At 39.3% G+C, this 6,000-nt stretch overlaps 1 protein-coding gene across 3 annotated transcripts in view; it reads right to left on the bottom strand.

Moving 5' to 3' along the window:
* The window catches only part of CTNNA2 (catenin alpha 2), a 1,129,701-nt gene that overhangs the window by 1,019,250 nt on the left and 104,451 nt on the right, over positions 1-6,000 (bottom strand). The gene's annotated exons all lie outside the window — the stretch shown is intronic.

The following is a 6,000-nucleotide window of genomic DNA, read 5'->3' as shown; positions in this document are numbered from 1 at the left end:
TTTTGAGAGACAGAGACAGTGAGAGGAGGGGAGGGTCAGAGAGAGAGGAAGATACAGAATCCGAAGCAGTCTCCAGGCTCTGAGCTGTCAGCCCAGAGCTCTCTGTGGGGCTCAAACCCATGAACCGTGAGATCATGACCTGAGCTGAAGCCAGATGATTAACCAACTGAGCCACCCAGAAGCCCCTGCTTTCAACACTTTAAAGCTACTATTCTAATGTCTTATATTGTTTAAAATGAGAAACATTCTGTCGTCTTTATCTCAGATCCCAACACCTGAAAAACAAATAATCCAGTAAAGAAATGGACAGATGACATGAATAGAAACTTTTCCAAAGAAGACATCCAGATGGCCGACAGACACATGAAAAGATGCTCAACATCACTCATCATCAGGGAAATACAAATCAAAACCATACTGAGATACTACCTCACATGAGTCAAAGTGTCTAAAATTAACAGCTCAGGAAACAACAGATGCTGGTGAGAATATGGAGAAATGGGAATCCTCTTGCCCTGTTGGTAGGAATGTAAACTGGTGCAGCCCCTCTGGAAAACAGTGTGGAGGTTCCTCAAAAATCAAAAACAGAACTACCATACGATACAGCAAGAGCACTAGGAATCTACCCAAGGGATACAGGAGTGCTAATTCACAGGGACACATGGACCCCAATGTTTATAGCAGTGCTTTTGACAATAGCCAAATTATGGAAAGAGCCTAAATGCCCATCAACTCATGAATGGATAAAGAGTATGTACTCAGTAGTATACACAATGGAATACGACTGAGCAATGAGAATGAAATCATGCCATTTGCAGCAACATGGATAGAGCTGTGAGGTATTATGCTAGGTGAATAAGTCAGTCCGAGAAAGACAGATACCATATGTTCGCACTCACATACGGATCCTAAGCAACTTAACAGAAGACCGTGGGGTAAGGGAAGGGAAAAAAAAAGCTACAAACAGAGAGGGAAGGAGGCAAATCATAAGGAATTCTTAAATACAGAGAACAAACAGGTTTAATACGAGTGGTGGGGGAGAGAGGGAAATGGGCGATGAGCATTGAGAAGGGCACTTGTTGGAATGAGCACTGGGTATTGTAGGTAAGTGATGAACCACAAATCTATCCCAGAAACCAAGAGCACACTTTACACACTGTATATTAGCCAATTTGACAATAAATTATATTTAATTAAAAAAAAGATTTGGGCACTTAACTGACTGAGCCACCCAAGGGCCCCTGAAATGTAGTTCTTAAATAATAAAACTCAAAAATATTCCTTGATCCATCAGCTACAGAATGGATGATGTGTTAACAGGTATGAAAACATTAGCCTGTATATCTCCATCAGAGCTCCTGGGTAACCAGGTGCACTGTCAATGACCAGTAATATTTAAAAATTTTTCTTAATGTTTATTTGTTTTTGAGACAGAGAGAGAAACAGAGTGCAAACAAGGGAGGGGCAGAGACAGAAAGGGAGACACAGAATCTGAAACAGGCTCCAGGCTCTGAGCTGTCAGCACAGAACTCGATGCGGGGCTTGAATCCACGAACTGCGAGATCATGGCCTGAGCTGAAGTCAGATGCTTAACCAAAGGAGCCACCCAAGCACCTGCTGACCAGTAATATTTTAAAAGGAATCTCTTTTGAGCATAAGAACACATCAGTGGGCTCAGAAAGTCATGTTGTAAAAAATGTGCTGTCATCCAACCTCAGTTGTTTCATTTAGACAGCACAGACAGAGTAGATTTAGCATAATTCTTAAGGGCCCTAAGGTTTTCAGAATGGTAAATGGGCACTGGCTTCAACTTAAGTCACCAGCTGCATTCACCCCTAACAAGAGAATCAGCCTGTCCTTTGAAGTTTTGAAGCCAGACATTGACTTATCCTTTCTACCTACGAAAGTCCTACATTTCACCTTCTTGCAATAGCAGGCAGTTTTGTCTACATTGAAAATCTGTTGTTTAGTGTAGCCATTCCCTTTATCTCTGCTAGATCTTCTAGATAACTTGCATTAGCTTCAATATTAGCACTTGCTACTTCACCTTGCATTTTTATGTTTTAGAGATGGTTTCTTTTCTTAAACCTCATTAATCAACATCTGCCAACTTCTAGCTTTTCTTCTGCAGCTTTCTCACCTCTCTCAGCCTTCATAGAATTAAAGAGAGCTAGGGCCTTAGTATGAATTAGGCTTTAGCTTAGGGGAATGTTGTGGCTGGTTTTATCTTCTATCAAGACCACTAAAGCTTTCTCCATATCATCAATAAGTCCATTTTGTTTTCTTTTTTAATATAAAATTTTATTTATTTATTTTGAGAGAGAAAGAGAGTATCTTTTGGGATACAGAGATTCCCAAGCAGGCTCTGCACTGCCAGCATGGAGCCCGATGTGGGGCTTGAACTCACAAACCATGAGATCATAACCCGTGATGAAGTCAAGAGTCAGATGCTTAACTGACTGAGTCTCCTAGGTACCCCAGATCATCTTGGTTTCTTATCATTACTGGGTTCACTGGAGTAGCAATTTTCATTTCCTTCAAAAACATTTCCTTTGTATTCAAAACTTGGGTAACTGATGCAAGAGGTCTCAGCTTTCAATATGCCTTCTCCACTGAACTTAATTGTGTCTACTTTTGATGTAAAGAGAAAGATATGCAACTCTTCCTCTCACTTGAACACTTAGAAGCCATTGTAGGATTATAACTTGGCCTAATTTTAACACTGCTGTGTCTGAGGACTAGGGAGGCCCAAGAAGAGGGGGGAAACTGGGGAAAGATTGGACAATGGAGCTGTCAGAACACACACACACACACAATATTTATCAATTAAGTTTGCTGTCATATGGGTGGGTTCACGGTGCCACAAAACAATTACAAGAGTAGAATCAAGAGCACTGATAATGAGCCACAAAAACAAATCTAATAATAATAGTCATAATAATAATGTTTGAAATATTGTAAAAATTAGCAAAATGTGACACAAAGACATGAAGTGAACAAATGCTGTTGGAAAATGGTTCTGATAGACTTGCTTGATGCAAGGTTGCCATAAACCATGTTGTGAAAACAAAGGATCTATGAAGCCCAATACAATGAAGTGAAATAAAATGAGCTATGCCTGTATTTACCCAAAGCAGTTTACAAATTGTATCTAAACAAAAGTCATCACAAGGATATTTATGACAACTTTATTTATTCTTGCCAAAACTTGGAAGCAACCACCATTTCCTACAGTAGGTAAATGGATAAACAAATTGCGATACATCCAGACAATGAAATTTTCTAAGTGCTAAAAGGAAATAAGCTACCAAGTCATGAAAAGACATGGAAGAATCTTAAATATTTATTACTAAGTGAATAAGGCCATCTGAAGAGGCTACATTTTGTATGTTTCCAACTATATGACATTTGGTAAAAGAAAAACTATGGATACTCTTAAAAGGTCAGTGGATGCCAAGATCTAGGGGGAAGGAAGGAAGGAATGGAGGGAGTGCAGAGAATATGTTAAGGCAGTTAAAATATTCCGTACAATAGTATTCCACATGCCGATCTATCTAGTGGTAGGTATGTGTCATTATACATTGATACAAACCCATATGTCACAACAACATGCATTATTACACCAAGAGTAACCCTACTCTAAACTATGGTCTTTGGGCGATAACAAATGGGAGATGCTGACAAAGAGGGAGACTATTCATGCATAGGGATAGAAAATATATGAGAAGTCTCTGTGCCATCTGCTCAATTTTGCTAAGAGTCTAAACAGCTATAAAGAATAGTTTATTCATTTAAAATTTTTCTTTCAGAGGACATTCCAATGGAAAAGATACAGAGCCAACCTTAGGCCTCAGTGTCCTGTTTTCAGATCTAACATGGGTTCGGGTCCCACTCTTGCATATATTTTATCTGTAAACCTCTCTAAGGGGCATCTAATGTTTCTAAGAAAACCAAATGTAAGATATTTTAGTCCTTCACACACCCCCAAAAATATGTACCTACACCCATGCAGTTTATTTTATGAATATTAAATATGGTTTCTAATTGACCCATACCTCCAGGGCCCCATCCCCATAAATAGTGGATGTCCTCTACTGTTCAGGGCAAGGCAGGGGTGCTTTACAAACACTGAACACAGTAATTTTCAAGACTCACCAAGACTGACATTTCCCAATAACTTTCAGGAACAAAATAATGCTCAATAATTCCACACAATATTATTTTTTGTTTGTTTTCTGCAAGAAAAATCCTGGTGGATATCAGAGTCCTGGAGGGATGCTGCACAGGAGACCAGGCTATAGGTCAAGGATGTTTCCCACACAACTAAGAGCAGGTTACAAAGAACACAGCTTGGGGTCAGGGCTCTCTGAGCATATGTTTTAGAGAAAAATAGAGAAAGGTGTGGCTTTTTAGCTCCATTGGTTAGCAGAAACATGTAGCATAGCTGCAACCCAGGGGCCCCTTTTTGTTCTGCAGATGCTTCCTGACAACATCCACAGTCAGAGTTTTCTCTCTCACAAGGCGGCCCTTTCCTCTGCTGCCATCCGTTCCGTGACATTCTTTGGATATTATGGTCAATACAGGTTCAACAATATCATCTTTCTTTCTTTCCTAGTGTCATTTCCTAAAGTTTTCCTAGACCCAAGAATCTATTTCTTCATGCTTTCTTCCTTCTCCAGTTAGGTCTTATATAGTATATTGTTTGGTCTACTGATATTTATTTTCTCCTTTGATGGCCTTCTTTTCCCACTATTTTTCCTATCTATAAGCTAACCTACAATGAAACAAACTATCTCCTTCATCTTTTAAAGATACTTAATTCTAAAATTTATTCAAACATTCATGAAGCACCTACTAATAAGTTCCAGGCCATGTCCTGGGTTTCAGGAATACAAGAATACACAGAGCTCTTTGGAAATTCAAATAGTTCCAGGCCAGCATTATAACTACCATCTACAAAAGATGAATAAAACTAAAAGAGAGGAAATCAATGGTTTACAAACAGCTTCCCAAAGAGAGAAATTGGGCTAGGAATGGTAGAATAAATAAAAATCCTCCAGAGCATAGGGATAGGTTTGATTATTGTGTGTAAAGACAAGGCATACAGGCACTAAAGAGAAGAGCATCACAAGGAGGAATAGATCTCTGCCATGTGTCCATCGAGGGCTCTGATCAGAACTGAGGCTGGGAAAACAGGCTATGGCTGGATGGTGGAGAACACTGCTTTCTCACAAGTTGGATAATAAACTATAAGTAACAACCACTTAAGAAGTTTAAACAAAACAGCACATGATCAGGTTAATGTTATAGAAGTATGACTATCAAGTGCACATAAAGTAGACTGGATAGTGATGGCATCAGCAGAAAAAATATTCAAACATTCTTGTAATAGCTTAGGTAGAGGAAAATGAAGGCCTCAAGTAAGGCAGTGAGAACTCAGTCTGAAAAGAAGAGAGAGACATGCAATACAATTTTGAGAATCATGATGTAATTAGGGGCTTGTATGGTTTTTGGGCTGGGCTCTTTAGGTTGAGAGTGAAGGCATTCATTAAGATAGAAATACAGGAGGAATGTGACAATTGGGAATATAATGAGTTTAATTTTAGATGCACGGAAATTGGAATGCCCATGGGTGTTCACATCTAGGAAATAGTTGGAAAGAGGTCTGAAAGCTCAGGAGAGAGTTTGGGACTAGAAATAGAGATTTGTGAGTCACTGGCACATCCGGTAAACAGTATATAAATCATGGAAATAGATTAAGTTACCCAAGGAACATATATAACAAGGATCAGTGTGAAAAATGGGATGTGGGGAAAAGCATAAAGTTAGGAGGTGGGAGGAAGACCTAAGAAAGGAGACAGGAGAGAGTCAGAGCCTGGAGCAAAACCATGTGAGTAGGATGGGTGAGCTGAGAACTTATGTCACAAAAGTCAAAATTGGCTAACAGTGTAAAATCCAGGAGAGAATCACGGTGACTAGGGACAAAAATCAAATCCTTGA

The sequence above is a fragment of the Suricata suricatta genome, chromosome 4, assembly GCF_006229205.1.
Source record: "Suricata suricatta isolate VVHF042 chromosome 4, meerkat_22Aug2017_6uvM2_HiC, whole genome shotgun sequence".
Lineage (NCBI taxonomy): Eukaryota > Metazoa > Chordata > Mammalia > Carnivora > Herpestidae > Suricata > Suricata suricatta.
This window is presented reverse-complemented; position numbering and strand designations above follow the sequence as displayed.